The following is a 14,331-nucleotide window of genomic DNA, read 5'->3' as shown; positions in this document are numbered from 1 at the left end:
TTTAAAGTGCATAATTCTTTATCTAGTTTCATAATCTGCTATTTGTTTGTAGTGATATTGAGTAGAAATTGTACTTTTAGTATTTGGTCATTTTTGGTACTTGCATTTTGTTTGGATCTCAGTTTAGATTCTCGGTTTAAATCACTAGCAGTATTTGTTGAAGTCTCTTATATCTCATTTTGAAAAATTGTAAATTGAAATCAGAAGTCCACTTTGCCTTGTTTTGCAAGTAGCCCATTGTATATGCACTAAGTATAAAGTGCCAAATCACCATTTTTTGGGGGGTGGGGGTTTCTTGATTGAGTATTTTGGGGGGTGCCTTGTTTGATTGTGCCTCTCTCTATCTTGTGTTTTTTCATTTTGGTGCTATGGGTTCTCCTAAATTTCCACTTTTAACTCCTCATAATTATGCATCATGGAAAATTAAGGCATGGAGTAAACTAATGGAAAAAGGACTCATTCTTTATGTAAATGAAACTATTACAGCACCACCTGATCCTAAGGCTGATCCTAATTATCAAATTGAATGGCTTACTAAGAATGCTATGGTACTTGGAACTCTTAGAAAGTATGTATCAGATGACCTCATTTTTCACATTGATAAGTGTACAACAATTAAAGAGGCTTGGGATATTTTTAAGAAATTGTATGGTCAAGTTGATGAGATTAAGGGCTATAAGATTGATAGTGAACTCACAACTTTGGATCCCAAGTATTTTAATACAATCCAAGATTATGTCACAAAAGCAACTGAGCTAAGAGCAACGCTAAAGGATTGTGGAATTGACAAAATGGATGCTCAATTGGTCTATAACTTGTTGGACAAGCTTCCTTCAGAGTATGCAGCCTTTGTATCTAGCTTTCACACCCATAGGTTAGCTCAAGGTTCATCATACACGTCTCCCTCATTTGATTCATTCACGGAGATGTTGATACTTGAGCAATCTAAGTTGACTAAGATGGGGATTCTCAAATCTTCAAAGTCACAAGCTTTGGTGGCTAACAAAGGGAATCAAAGCAATCAAGGAAAAGGCAAGAGTCAAAAGCAACCTAAGTCAAAACCACAACAAGATGGAGCACAATCTTCCTCTCCACAACAAGGTGATTCACCATTCTCACCTAAGAGGAAATCATATAAGGACAATCTTTTTTGTGGATATTGCAAGAAGTCAGGACATGATGAACATCATTGTTACAAGAAGGATATTGATGAGTTGAAGAATCTTCTTGAGAAGAACAAAATCAACCTACCTTCTAGAATGTCTACATCTGCTTCTTCTTCTAAGGATAAAGGAAATGATCACTCTTTTGGGATAGATAAAGGAAAGGGACAAGCTCTTTGTGCTACTACAAGTCATGATTCAGGGAGATGGCTTCTAGATTTAGGGGCTTCTCATCATATGGCATCTTCATAGTCAATGTTTTCTACATTTGAGCCTTGCCACATGACGCAGATTTTGATGGGCAATCATACATACATGGATGTGATTGGGAAATGATCTATTGCCATTGGGGATACCTCTTTCAATGATGTGTTGTGTGTACCCCACTTGACAAACAATCTTATTTCCATCTATCAAATCACACATGGGGCAACTAGGAAAACTGTGGAGTTTACACCTGATTCAGTTATCATTAGAGACTTCGAGAGTGGAGCTATCATTGTGACTGGGGTGGTTGATCATTCATCTCAGTTGTACTCTTTTTCAGATTTTGGTCCTATTGATGAGGTTGATTCTTCCTATGTTGATGATTCAGATTTTGAGGAGAATTTTGGGCATTTGAACTCGGGGATTCTCACTTGTGATCCTGTTCTTGAGCCTTGCACATCATCTCCTCCTTTTGATATCACACCACCTATTGCACCGGATGATGCAGCTAGTGTGACAGTTTTTCCTTCTTATGATTCAGTGCAGCAAGATATTTCATGTCTTCTAGCTTCAGTTGATTGGGATGCCTACTTGACAGACATTGCAGGTTTTTTTGTGGAGTCCTACATTACAGATTTGGGAGACACCATTGATGACATTCATCTTCTCTTTGATGAAGATGATCCTTCTTTGATTGTTGCGAGGGATCACTCTAACCCTCTTGTGCATTCTCTACATGATCAATCTTTAGAGGTTGACGTGATTGTGGATACTTTTGTACAACACTTGGAGAAGTTCTCTTTATCTTTTGAGGAGACATGTGAGTCTTTGGACATTGTTCTACATTCATCTCCACTAGATCTTGGAGTGCCTTTTTCAGCAGTGTGGTGTAGTTTACCACCTTTGGATGGGGTACCTTTCAGCATCAACATGGGGACACTTGAGCAGAGAGTTTTTTAGTGGCAAATCTTCGCCAATTGGCAAATTCCGCGTGAATAGTCGGGGGCAAAATTGTGGTCAAATCGCCCAGAATTTTGGGGTTAACGGTGCACTGTAGAATCTGGCTTCGCCATTGTCCACACACCATTGACGTGCATGCCCATAATATTTGCCTAGAATCACTCGGACGTGGGTATTAGATCACCTTCATTATTCGCCAGCAATAGTAAAACGGCCACGTACCCAGGACCTAATTCGCCAATGGTAAATTACATGTTCATTGCATGCGTTAGCCAAATTCGCCAATATCAAATAAAACATTATAAGCATTTGAGGACCCATTTTGCCCCACTTAAATTAAATGTTCATTGCACGCCCGCGCAATTCGCCAAAAATGAAATTAAATTAAATGTTTATTGGCAATTGCGACGCCCGGGCCCCGCACAATTCGCCAAAAATGCAATCATGGATTTCTATAAATACACTATTTCTTACACTCTTTCTTACAATTTGTTCGTGTCTGATTAGTAAATCGGGAGCTCTCGGAGTCTAGAGTCCCGATTCGTATCCGCAAATTGAGTTGGAAATTCAAAGTTCATTGTAGGGCGGAGGGCCAGAGTTACAATCCTACAACACAGGCCCAACCCCTAGGCATTCATTCTTGATTCCTGATTTAGAGAATTGAGAAGGCATAAAGGTGAGTAAGCATTTCTTCATACTTGATAGTATTAGTTTTAACTTTTAATTCGTAGTGAGAGGTCAAGACTCAAGATGTCATAGTCAGACATGGGTGAGACTCCTCAGGGTGGTGAAGGAATTGGGGTGTCAGACAAGGGTAAGACTCCTCAGGGCAGTGAAACTGAAGGGATTGGGAGGCCATCAAAACGCCCAAAACTTAAACTTAAAGATAGTACCATAAAGTCTTTTTTTGGAATTGGCAAAGTTTCTGGTCCATCAACCTCTGCAGTTGCAGAACCCATTCACAATAGCTCACCACCACCAGTACCACAAGGTGGGATTGTCATTGAGTTAAATGCATCAAATGAGGATGACAATACCGACACAACAGAAGATGTTCTAAGGGATACACACAATGAGATACCATTGGCGAATGCAAATGCTAGTACTGAAGATGATGTTGGTAGGAAGAAAAGAAAAAGGAAAGTAAAAATGGGGCAAGAGTGGGAGATGACAAGGAGTTTTAAGATTGATTGGTTAGCAAAGTACCCATTCATTGAACCGGTCCCAAACAATGATGAACAACCAACAGAATGCAGGTGTAAGATTTATAGCTGGAAAACTAAAAGAGAGAAGAAGATGCAGCTAAAACTTGACACCATAGAAAAGCATATTGGTAAGGTTTATGAAAAACAGATCATAGGCGGAAAGGAAACACGAGTAGTAAGATGGAAATCAAAGGAAGAATGTCTTCATGTTAAGTATGTTGTGGAATATGAAGAGCATAACCACAAAATGACACTGATTCGTAATAGTGGATTTGGAAACACAATCAAGGTTGGGCTTGAACATGCAGCGAAAGATGCAAACCTAGCAAAGACTTTTCAGATGAGTGTTGTTTTTTCATATTATGTCGAGAGGGTGTCCTATGAAAGATTTTCCAGAATTTAGTAATTTATTGTCTTTTTTGAATGTTCCTCACTATCCTATGTCACATTGGTCAATAAATGCTGGATGGGAAATGGCAAACTGTCTCGCTGAGGTGGAAAAGGAAAATTTACAAGAGAGTGTAAAAGAGTCAAATTTCATTTCATTATCCATAGATGAAGTTACTGCGGCAGATAACATTGCTTGGGTTTGTATGCATGTGTATACCGTAAAAGAACACGTCCGCCGAGCTCATCTACTCTGTGTTCGTAAAATGAGGGGTAATTCAACAACAGAAAAATTATATTTGGAAGTTAAGAAAGCTTTGAATGAAATTGCTGGTATGGATGACTTGACAATTGCCAAGAAGTTGGTGTGTGTTGGAGCTGATGAAGTTGCAGTAATGCAAGGTCAAAGGACCGACATTTGCACAAGATTACAAACTAGTATTGCACCATACATGGTTGGCATTCACTGCATGGCCCATCAAATCAATTTAGCATATAGAATTGTAAGCAATTTCCCTATAGTGTCAAAAGTTGAAGATCTGGTCCACGAGCTCCACTCATACTTCTGCCGAAGTCCTAAACATTTTGTAGAATTTCAGATTTTTGCTGTGGGAGTAACAGGAGGAAACAAGCTTCTCAGGGATGTTGAGACCAGATGGATCTCCTTGCATAGACCAGTGGAACGAGTTCTAACAGAATATCAATCCTTGATCAGACTAATGTATGAGCAACGCCTCACAGTAGACAAAGCTCCCGATCTCTTACATAAGTTAAGTGATATAGAGACTCTGTTAACTTTAGCTAGTCTTCTCCCCATGCTGGATTCAATGAACAAACTTGTTAAGAAAGCCCAAGATAGAACTATGTATATCAATGAGTATAGCACTCTACATAAAATGACATGCTTGAGCCTGGATGGTCTATATTCAGATCTAACAGGGCGAAGCCCAAATTTTTTTAGGTGGCAGATAATTACAGATTTGAATCATGCTGAAAATTTTTTACATTTCAATACAAAAAATGAGTTATGTGTCTTTGTAAAAGGATTTTAGATACCAATGCACCAATCTAAGCTGGGCAAGCGAGGCAGAGCACTACCAGTTAAAAAGGAAGATTTTGACAAGATTGTTAAATCTGTTAGTGATAATTTGAAGTCTATTGCATATGAACTTTCAACTGAGATTCGAGAACGTTCCCTCGAGAAGAAATACTTGAAGCCATGGGTTGTGTGTGTCCTCAATTTTGGCATTCAATTGGAGATAATCCAAATGACGCAAAGATGTATCATAAAAATCCAGAGGAATTGATATTGACATTTTCAAAAGATGCATATTGCAATGGACAGCCAATAGAAGGAATTTTAAATTCAGATCATCTTAGAAAACAATGTAAATAGTTTGCATTGGTTATGAAACAGTAGTTGGTTAACTTGGAGAATCCATTTGAACCTGGATCAATCACAAGGCTTTGGAAAAGGATAGATCAAAGTGAAGCATTGCGTATTGCAATACCAGAATATTTGAAACTTGCTGATTTATGTCAAACAATGATATTGGGGTCGGTGGAAGATGAGAGAGTTTTTAGTGCATTAGGGCTTTTGAAATCAAAGATCAGAAACAAATTAGACAAGAATTTGGAAACTTGCTTGAGGTTGTTTGTAACCCAGTATAATGTCAGAGATTTTTCATATGATAGGGCACTGGCAATTTGGAATTCCATGCGTGATAGACGAGGGGTGTGCAACACTTTAAAAGCTGGTGGTGCTACTACTAGTGCTAATGCTGAGACAAATGAATATGATGGATCGTAGACTCAGAGTCAACATGAAGATGAAGACATTTTTGAATACCCAACTCAGAATGAAGATGAACCTGTTAGTACTAGTCAATTTCCAGATCTTGAGTCCATTTGGGATATAGAAGCCTCAGACAGTCGAACTGAATCACTGAAGTGAATTAGCAGTCAGTTTATAGGTATTTATAATTATACTACAATTCTTGAGTCATATTACAATTTCAATTTGCAAAATTGCAATACTATAGTTGTCATTGATGATTTTTGATATTGTATTCCTTGAATTTGTCAATCAAAAGTAGAACAGATACTTATTTCATATTTTTAATTGTGAATTTGAATTATTACTAAACAACTGAATTATTAGTAAATTGGTATTTGGTTCCACATTATGTAACATGTTGAACATGAAATGCAACAAATTTGTGTCACAAGATCCATAAAATTATTCATATTGCATAACTGTTACTGCTAGAACCTTTGTTACCTTTCTACTGTTCTACATTAAATGCTTAAAATGATGTTCATGGCGATTACGGTTTTGTGTTTGTTTTTTGTCTTAATTGGCTAGTAAACCGAAGTTGTCGTGCGTTGAGAATCTAAGTTATCCTCTATTTATTTGTCCATGTCAACGTCAAGTGTGGTCAAATGGTTGGTCAGACATGTTTAATGGTTATCGCTAGCTTGCAGGTCCTTTATCATCAAGTCAGTTTAAGTCGCGAGCTTGCGACTACTGGGAGATTTTAGTTGTCGCTAGCTTGCAAGATGTTTTGCACTTGACCATTTTATGTTGTGAGGTTGTGACCGGGTGTGATTTTATGTTGTCGCGAGGTGTTCATGGTTAAGTCATTTTAATTTGCGATCATGCGATGTAGTTGGTATCGCAGCTTAGTTGGTTTCACTGCTTGCTCGCAGGTTTTGAAGTTGTTTAGCATTTTAAGTTGCGATCTAGCGACAGGTAAGTTTTGGTCTGATTTTGTGGTCATCGCATGCTCCTAGGTTTGTAAGTCTTAAGTCAAAAAGTGTTGTGAGCATGCGATGGCGGTTAAGTGCCTTGTTATCGCGGGATCGCAAGGGTTTAAGTCAAGTTAAGTTTCGAGTTGCGAGCTTGCGATGAAATAAGTTATTTTGTTAGATCAACAGTTGTCGCTCACTCGCGAGATTCTATGAGGATTCATAAAAGGGGTTGCAAGCTTGCGATTAAGCGGATTTGGTAGCATTGTCGCTAACTCACCAATTCCTTTCCTGATTGTTATAACTGGTTGAGAGTGTGCGATTAAAGATGGGGATTGACATGTGGACTTGTTTGTCGGGTTCTGTAAAAGTTTTGATACGATCGAGCTGAGATTTTGACATTTGTACAATTGCATTAATGCATTCTATCAGTTTAATTGAATTAATGCCACACTAGCTAGTTCATGCAAGTGTGGCAGTTAATGAGACTTGGTCACTTGAGAGAAGTGACGGCGCCCAAATACCATTTTATGTTGCGAGGTTGCGACTGGGTGTGATTTTATGTTATCGCAATGTCACGAGGTGTTCGCGGTTAAGTCATTTTAATTTGCGATCATGCGATGCGGTTAAGTTGCTTGCTCGCAGGTTTTGAAGTTGTTTAGCATTTTAAGTTGCGATCTGGCAACAGGTAAGTTTTGGTCTGATTTTGTGGTCATCGCATGCTCGCGGGTTTGTAAGTCTTAAGTCAAAAAGTGTTGCAAGCATGCGAAGGCAGTTAAGTGTCTTGTTGTCGTGGGATCGCAAGGGTTTAAGTCAAGTTAAGTTTCTAGTTGCGAGCTTGTGATGAAATAAGTTGTTTTGTTAGATCAACGAATGTCGATCACTCGTGAGATTATTTGAGGATTTGTAAAAGGGGTTGCGAGCTTGCGATTAAGAGGATTTGGTAGCATTGTCGCTAACTCGCTAACACGTGGACTTGTTTGCTGGGTTCTATAAAAGTTTTGAATGCCAATCGCCAATCAAATAGAAGGGCATGAATTCAAATTTCGCTCGAGTACTTCAGTTTGAAGTTTGAATTAATGTCATTATGCCACAGTAGCTACTAGATAGTTCATGCAAGTGTGGCAATTAATGAGACTTGAGACTTGAGAGAAGTGACGGCACCCAAAATTCAAATCGTAAATACCATAAATTGCATGATCGAGCTGAGGTTTTATATAATTGCATTAATGCATTCTATCTTCAAGGTAATCCAGTGAATTGAGCTCTGCAACAACGTTGGAAATTCAGAGTGTTGGGTGTGAGAAAATTTTAGAAAATTGGTTAAGTTTTTCTCCTGCAGCTAAAATGAGCTAGGTGACGAGTGGTGCTGGAGGTTCCAAGCCCAAGCCCAAGCCCAATCCCAAGGCCACGACAAGTGGAGCAGGTGGACCTGGAGGTTCCAAGGCCAGTGCTAGTGCCACTGAGGAAATGATGGTTAAGAAATACAAAGATGAATTTGTAGATTTGATGCCAAGGACTTCCGTTGCTTTGAATACAAATCATTTGGCATGGAGGGATTTATGGAGCCAATGCAGAAACCCTACCATGCTTAATATGACTGGTTCTGCTCTATTTCATTATTTCTGGAAAAATAGGGTTAAGGGTGTCCCGATGTCAAACCCTTGGGATTTAAATATGGCAAAGTTAATTGTGCCAGATGTGTATGTTGATGTAGATTTGATCAAAGAGTTGGCCAAACGCTATTGCCCAGTATCTAGGGTAATCAAAAGAAAGAACCAGTCTGCCCTAGTTTCAATTAACAGAGCTAGCTTTGTTTAAGCTTTCCAGATTACTAGTGTTGCATGTACATATATAGATTTGGAGCGGATTGCAGAGGATTATGACAAATACAAAGGTGTTATCAAGAAGCATACAATGCCCAGATACATGCCTAGGGTGAATAAGAAACCGGTTATAATTCCAGAGAGTATCGAACCACCATTTGACATCACACCTTTCCACCATTATATGCACTGTACAATCTATGGATTATGTAGAGTGTTGGGTTTTGGTGGATATTCAACAATGTCAGCTGAATTATTGATGATGGCTATGGACATTCAACACCCATATGTTAACAAAGATTATGATTATGTGGGCTATGTGGGCTATGTGGTTGAACACATTCATAATGCTCTAGTTGAAATTCAAAGTGGTGCACCCAGCCCTACATTCAAGCATTATTCATTGTTGACGCATTTAATCTTGTTCTCTAATGTTGAGCTCGTAGATAAAGAATTGGAGCTTTTCAAAGAAGAATTCATTGTCTCAGTGCCAATACAAAGATGGACCAAGGTTTGGGACAATAGTTCTCCCCATTCTTCTTTCCTTTTCTTTGAAAATTGGATTGTTTCGCCAATTATGGAAATGCTAGGAATAAATAGGAAATGATTGTCAATTAATGTTATGAGAGTTTTGATTACCAGTATGTTCCAAACTGGCCTATTTCACATAACTGGGGGGACTTTTATTTTTTTGATAACTTTACTGTGATGAGAGTCTATGGGTGTCCTCAGCCTCCCCATATTTTACCAAAATTTGTTCCAATTAGGATTGCTTTTATGGAGTTTATCTAGCAATTGACCCTAGTTGAAAAAGAATACCTTGATAAACACAGGAAGGGTACTTTTCTTTCTAGGCTTTGGGTTGCGTCTGATTTTACCATTGGTAGGAGTTCCTTTGATGAAGTAGACAATTTCCTTAAACAGTATAGGTTGGTTAATGTTGTGTCTAGATTCTGTGATCTGGAACAATTTATTAAAGTTGCAATACCAAAAATGACACCTTGGGCAACAATAAAGGACCATGAACCATTGGATGATGAAGACGTGGTTAGAAATTTGCTGAGAAAAGATGAAGTACAAGAAAGGAGAAGAAAATGGAAAAATTTGATGAGAGTTGAAGCAGAATTGTTGGCTACTGACCCTAGTTTCTCAGGTTTTTGCCCTGATAGCCCGAACCTGGAGAGGATTAACAAAATGCTAAGTTTATATGAAACTCTGATGGAACAAATGCCTCAAATTCCAAAAGTGGTTGCTCAGTAGCAAGACCCCCAAGATGGACATTCTTCACATGGCAAGAGGCCACTTAGTGTGTTTGCTGATGATGTAGAGAGTGGGGATGAAGTTCAATCTACCCGAGTGCCAGCTGCAAAGAAACAAAAAACCACTGAGGTCGGTACAATTGTGAGGAGAGACCCTGCTAGAGCAATTGTTACAGAACAAGGACACTACTTTCATCAAATAAGGACACATCTTAGAGAAGCAGGGCAGAATGAAGAACAAGGAGAAACAAACGAAGCCCTTGCTCAAGGCTTTGATGAGTGTGTGATGTTGTCAAATGAGTTCATGAAAGATGATGACTTTATTAAGTCAAATGAATTTAAAGTTTTTTGACAAGGTTGAAACAAAATCAATTAAAACAAAATTTGATCATAGAGGAAGCAAATGAAGAAAAGAAATAGGAGATCATCAAGGCACTGCAGGAATATGATCCTGATAGGGAGGAAATATTTGTGGAATAGGCAAGACAATTGATAAAGAGTACCGGTATGATTATGATGCCTGACTGGGATATATAGTCTATTTTTATTATTGATCAGATTAGGAAGCAAGAGGACCCAGTGTTTAGAACTGAATTTGAAATTGGAGATGTAATAAGAGGATCAAGATTTAATCCTAAGTCAAAGACACTTGCTACTTGATCTTTGGCCCCTTCCACTCAAAAACCCCACCTTCTAAATATCCAAGTAGAAAAGAAAGCTGATAGAATGATTTGGAACTTGCAGAACACAACTGACACAGAGATTGCCTCATTTTTTACTCAAGTTTCTTTCATGAATTTATCAAAAATAGAGGATTTGTCAAGAAGATACACATAAACATATAACCAATTGATTGCATTGTCTAAAAAATATGAAGATACACTGATGAAGAAGGGTGCTCTGGAGGAACAGTTAGTGGAGTTGAAAGAAAAAATTGCAAATGAGCCCCCTCCAATACAGATTACAGAACAAGTACAAGAAATGCCAGCTGATGTGACAACAAAAATGGAGGAATACGCAGGGAAAATTGAAAAGCTTGAAAAGGAACAAAATGTCAAGGCTATCTCTGTTGTGTCAGGAATTCTGAAACATAGGATTAGTGTATTAAAAGACAAATTGATGGTTGTGCATGATATGCACATTTCTTTGAAAGAGGCAAGCAAAACATCCTCTGAGGCTGTCGCTTTTCTTGGACCTTTGTTCAATGTTTGGTCAGGAAGAAGCAGATTAATGGATAAGCTAGATACTGCAATGATGTATAGTGATGAGTTCCCTCCCAAGATCAGTGACACTAAAGACATGGTGGAGGTAATGAATGCAGCTTATGCCTTTTTCACAGGGAAGGATGTGCTTATAAATGAAAAATTGCAAACATTTGGGGAAGGTTATAATAAATTGGTGCCTTCAATTTATGGTAGTAATGGAGATATGAAATCAGTTTCTGATTGGACCAGTGAATTTGATTTTATTCTGGAGCAAGAAGAAATAATCAAGCATGTAAATGAATAGGTTGATGCTGATTTCCTTAACGGTCTACTTGATTCACTGTTCAAGGTTGAGGTTGACCATGCAAATTTTATTGTTGAGTCCAGGGTAGTTACAAATGCTAGATGGGCAGATTCAGTTGCAAAATTGGAAGAGGTAAAGGCATTCAGTTGGCCAACAGACAAAGAGGTGGACAGGTGGCAAGCCATGCTAAAGCCAAAGAAGAAATCTCAGGTTGAGGTTGCTATCCAAGATTCCTCACAGTAATCCTAAGCTTGTTGAATCCTCAGGTTGAGGTTGCCACTTTTATTGATAAATGATGTTGAACTTGAAAACTCTTATATTAATATAGTTATAATAGCTCAACTGTTTAAGAATTTGATAAGTGCATAGTTGAATCGCATTGTGAATTTACCTTCTGATATCATTATGAATATAATATCAATATCATTTGCAATTTGAGCAATGCGATCTTCACATAATTGTCTTTGTGTTGAATTTATGTTTTTTCACTGTGAATTGAATGATCAAGGGTTTTTCAGTTTACATATGATTCTGGGTTGTGTAATTGTATGTAATGGCATTATTCATAATTTCATTCCTATTTATCTGCAAATGAATCTTATTGAAGTTTATTATCAGGTTGTATTGAATTGTAAGTGACTCTATGCCCTAGGATAAGGCACTGGTTTGTTGTCTTGATGTTTTACTAATTATGTTGTATAATTGTATTCCTATCTAATAATCTATTGTGGTGTTTAATACTTTCATTCTTAATACTCTTATGATTTTATATGCTATTGATGTTTATGTAATATATATGGAGGTGTTCTATGACTGTCTATCACTCCATAATCCGCCCACCAATTACAATGAGGTGAATCCTTAATTATTTAATATGATTCCAGACTAACAGAAATTTTGCATTCCTGGGCATAATAGGATTAGGAAGCATTAAATGAAAAATTACATACACCATAACAATGCAACAAATGAAAAAAATTAAATCTCATGATTCTGATCATTTGAAAGAGATAGAATTATACACAAAATAAATTTATATATAGACAAAGCTTGACACTAAATGCTTTTCATTTTCTCTGTAAATGACTATACAGTATACAACTTTCTCTCTTCACCTAGAGTCTAGAATCACTACTGGAACCAGAAAAGGAACCCCAATGACTATACAACTTGCAAAACTGCTTGAGCCATGCCATTATCACCCTGATGCCTTCATTTTGGATGGAATGTGAGATGTTACATTCTGTCCAAGTCCAACAGATCATTTCCAAATTGAGGAGGAAGCCTTCATGCCTAGGAACAGAGAAAATGGAAAGAGGAACTTGAGCCTTCATGCCCACGATCAAGGAAAGTGGAAATAGGAGCTTTAGGGTAAATGTAATCTATTGGGGGGGGTTGCAGCTTCCGTGTCATCACAAAGATGATTGGCTACCACTCCCCACCCAAACAAATCCTTCTTTCATTCCTCTGCGGGCTCCTTCTTCAAACTCCTTGCCATCCTATGGCAGAGTAGAAGCAGAGGATGTGTCATGCTTGGCCCTTCTTGACAAAAAAAGGCTTTCACACCCCCTCTGGCAATCCTTCTCACTTTCACAACCCCTCTGACAATAAACAAACTCACATAGAAGAAAACAAAAAAACACCCATCCCGTATCACAGAGCACACAACAAGTACAACTCCATGCACGTCCTGCTCAAACATCATCTTCCTTTCTAAGGTAAAAAACCACTCTCAGAAAATGAAAAAGGTTTATTTTCTCTTCTACCACTTAAGTCACCACTCTATTGTATTTATAACATTTTCACACTTCATTTGGTGATGCTCATTCTGCATTCACGTGAAAAATTATCATTTTGGTGGTTTTCAACATGACTGTAGACTCTAGATTCCTAGAAGTCATCATCATGCCTATCAAATCCACTGCATCCTGCTAAGGCTCATCTATTGTGAATGATTTTGTTCTGATTTTATTCTTCCTTGATTGGACAAATTCTGCTTCAAAATCCCTGACAATAAGCAACCTGAGCTCTTATTTCTCACATAAATCCGTGATCTCCCATCTCTAACTCAGAAGCTATCAAATCCTTTTATGTCTCTAAAACCGTCGTCCTCGCTTGTCTAATCAACCTCAACTCAAGAGAAACCTTCAAACTAGTCCCTTTGGAACGAGTCAGCATCCAAGCCTTAAAAATTTTAGGTTGTGAGCTAGCGACCAGATAGTTTGTGGTTAAGTTTTATGGTTATCGCTAGCTCGCGAGGTAAAATGTCTGCAGACGTGATCAAGCCACGAGTTGGTGACAAGTTGGTTTGGGTTTACATCACGAGGTCTCTAGCTTTTTGGGTGTTAGCATTTTATGTTACCGAGATGGAGATTGTTAGTGAAATTGCTTTGGTCGCGAGGTCTCGAGTTGGTCTGAGATAAACAATTTTATGTTGGCGAGTACACGACAAGGGTTAAATTTTTTAAGTTACCACTATCTCCAAGTCGCTGCGGTGATGAGGACTTAACATTTGTGGTCGAGAATTGGCGAGTGCCAGTTCAGTTTCCCTCAGTCGCTAGATCTCGAGGTTAAGAAGGCTTAGCATTTTCAGCTTGTGAGTTGGAGATAAAGAGAGTTGACAACTGTGAGAGGAAGAGAGTTGACGACTGTGTGCCACGTTTTTTATTTACTTAAAGTTAATATCTTAAAATCGCCAAAATTTTATTTTTATGGTTTGAAAATAGCTTGAAATCGCCAATATTTTATTTTTATGGTTTGAAAATAGCATGAAATCACCAATATTTTATTTTTATGGTCTAAAAATAGGTTGAAATCGCCAATGCAAATATTTTTCTGGTTTTAAAAACATTACCATTCACCCATGCAATTATTTTTTGGGTTTAAAAAACAGTACAATTCGCCAGGATTTTCCACAAACTTTGAGCGATCACGGCTAATTCGCCATTGGAGATTATTATTTTTCTCCGTAAACCGCAAAAATTCACCAGTAAAATTAAAATTTTCCTCGGAATTATACAACTTTCGCCAGGTTTTTACACCTTGTCCAAGGGGGGGGTTTCTTAAA

Source organism: Cryptomeria japonica, chromosome 4 (assembly GCF_030272615.1).
Source record: "Cryptomeria japonica chromosome 4, Sugi_1.0, whole genome shotgun sequence".
Taxonomy (NCBI): Eukaryota; Viridiplantae; Streptophyta; class Pinopsida; order Cupressales; family Cupressaceae; genus Cryptomeria; species Cryptomeria japonica.
This window is presented reverse-complemented; position numbering follows the sequence as displayed.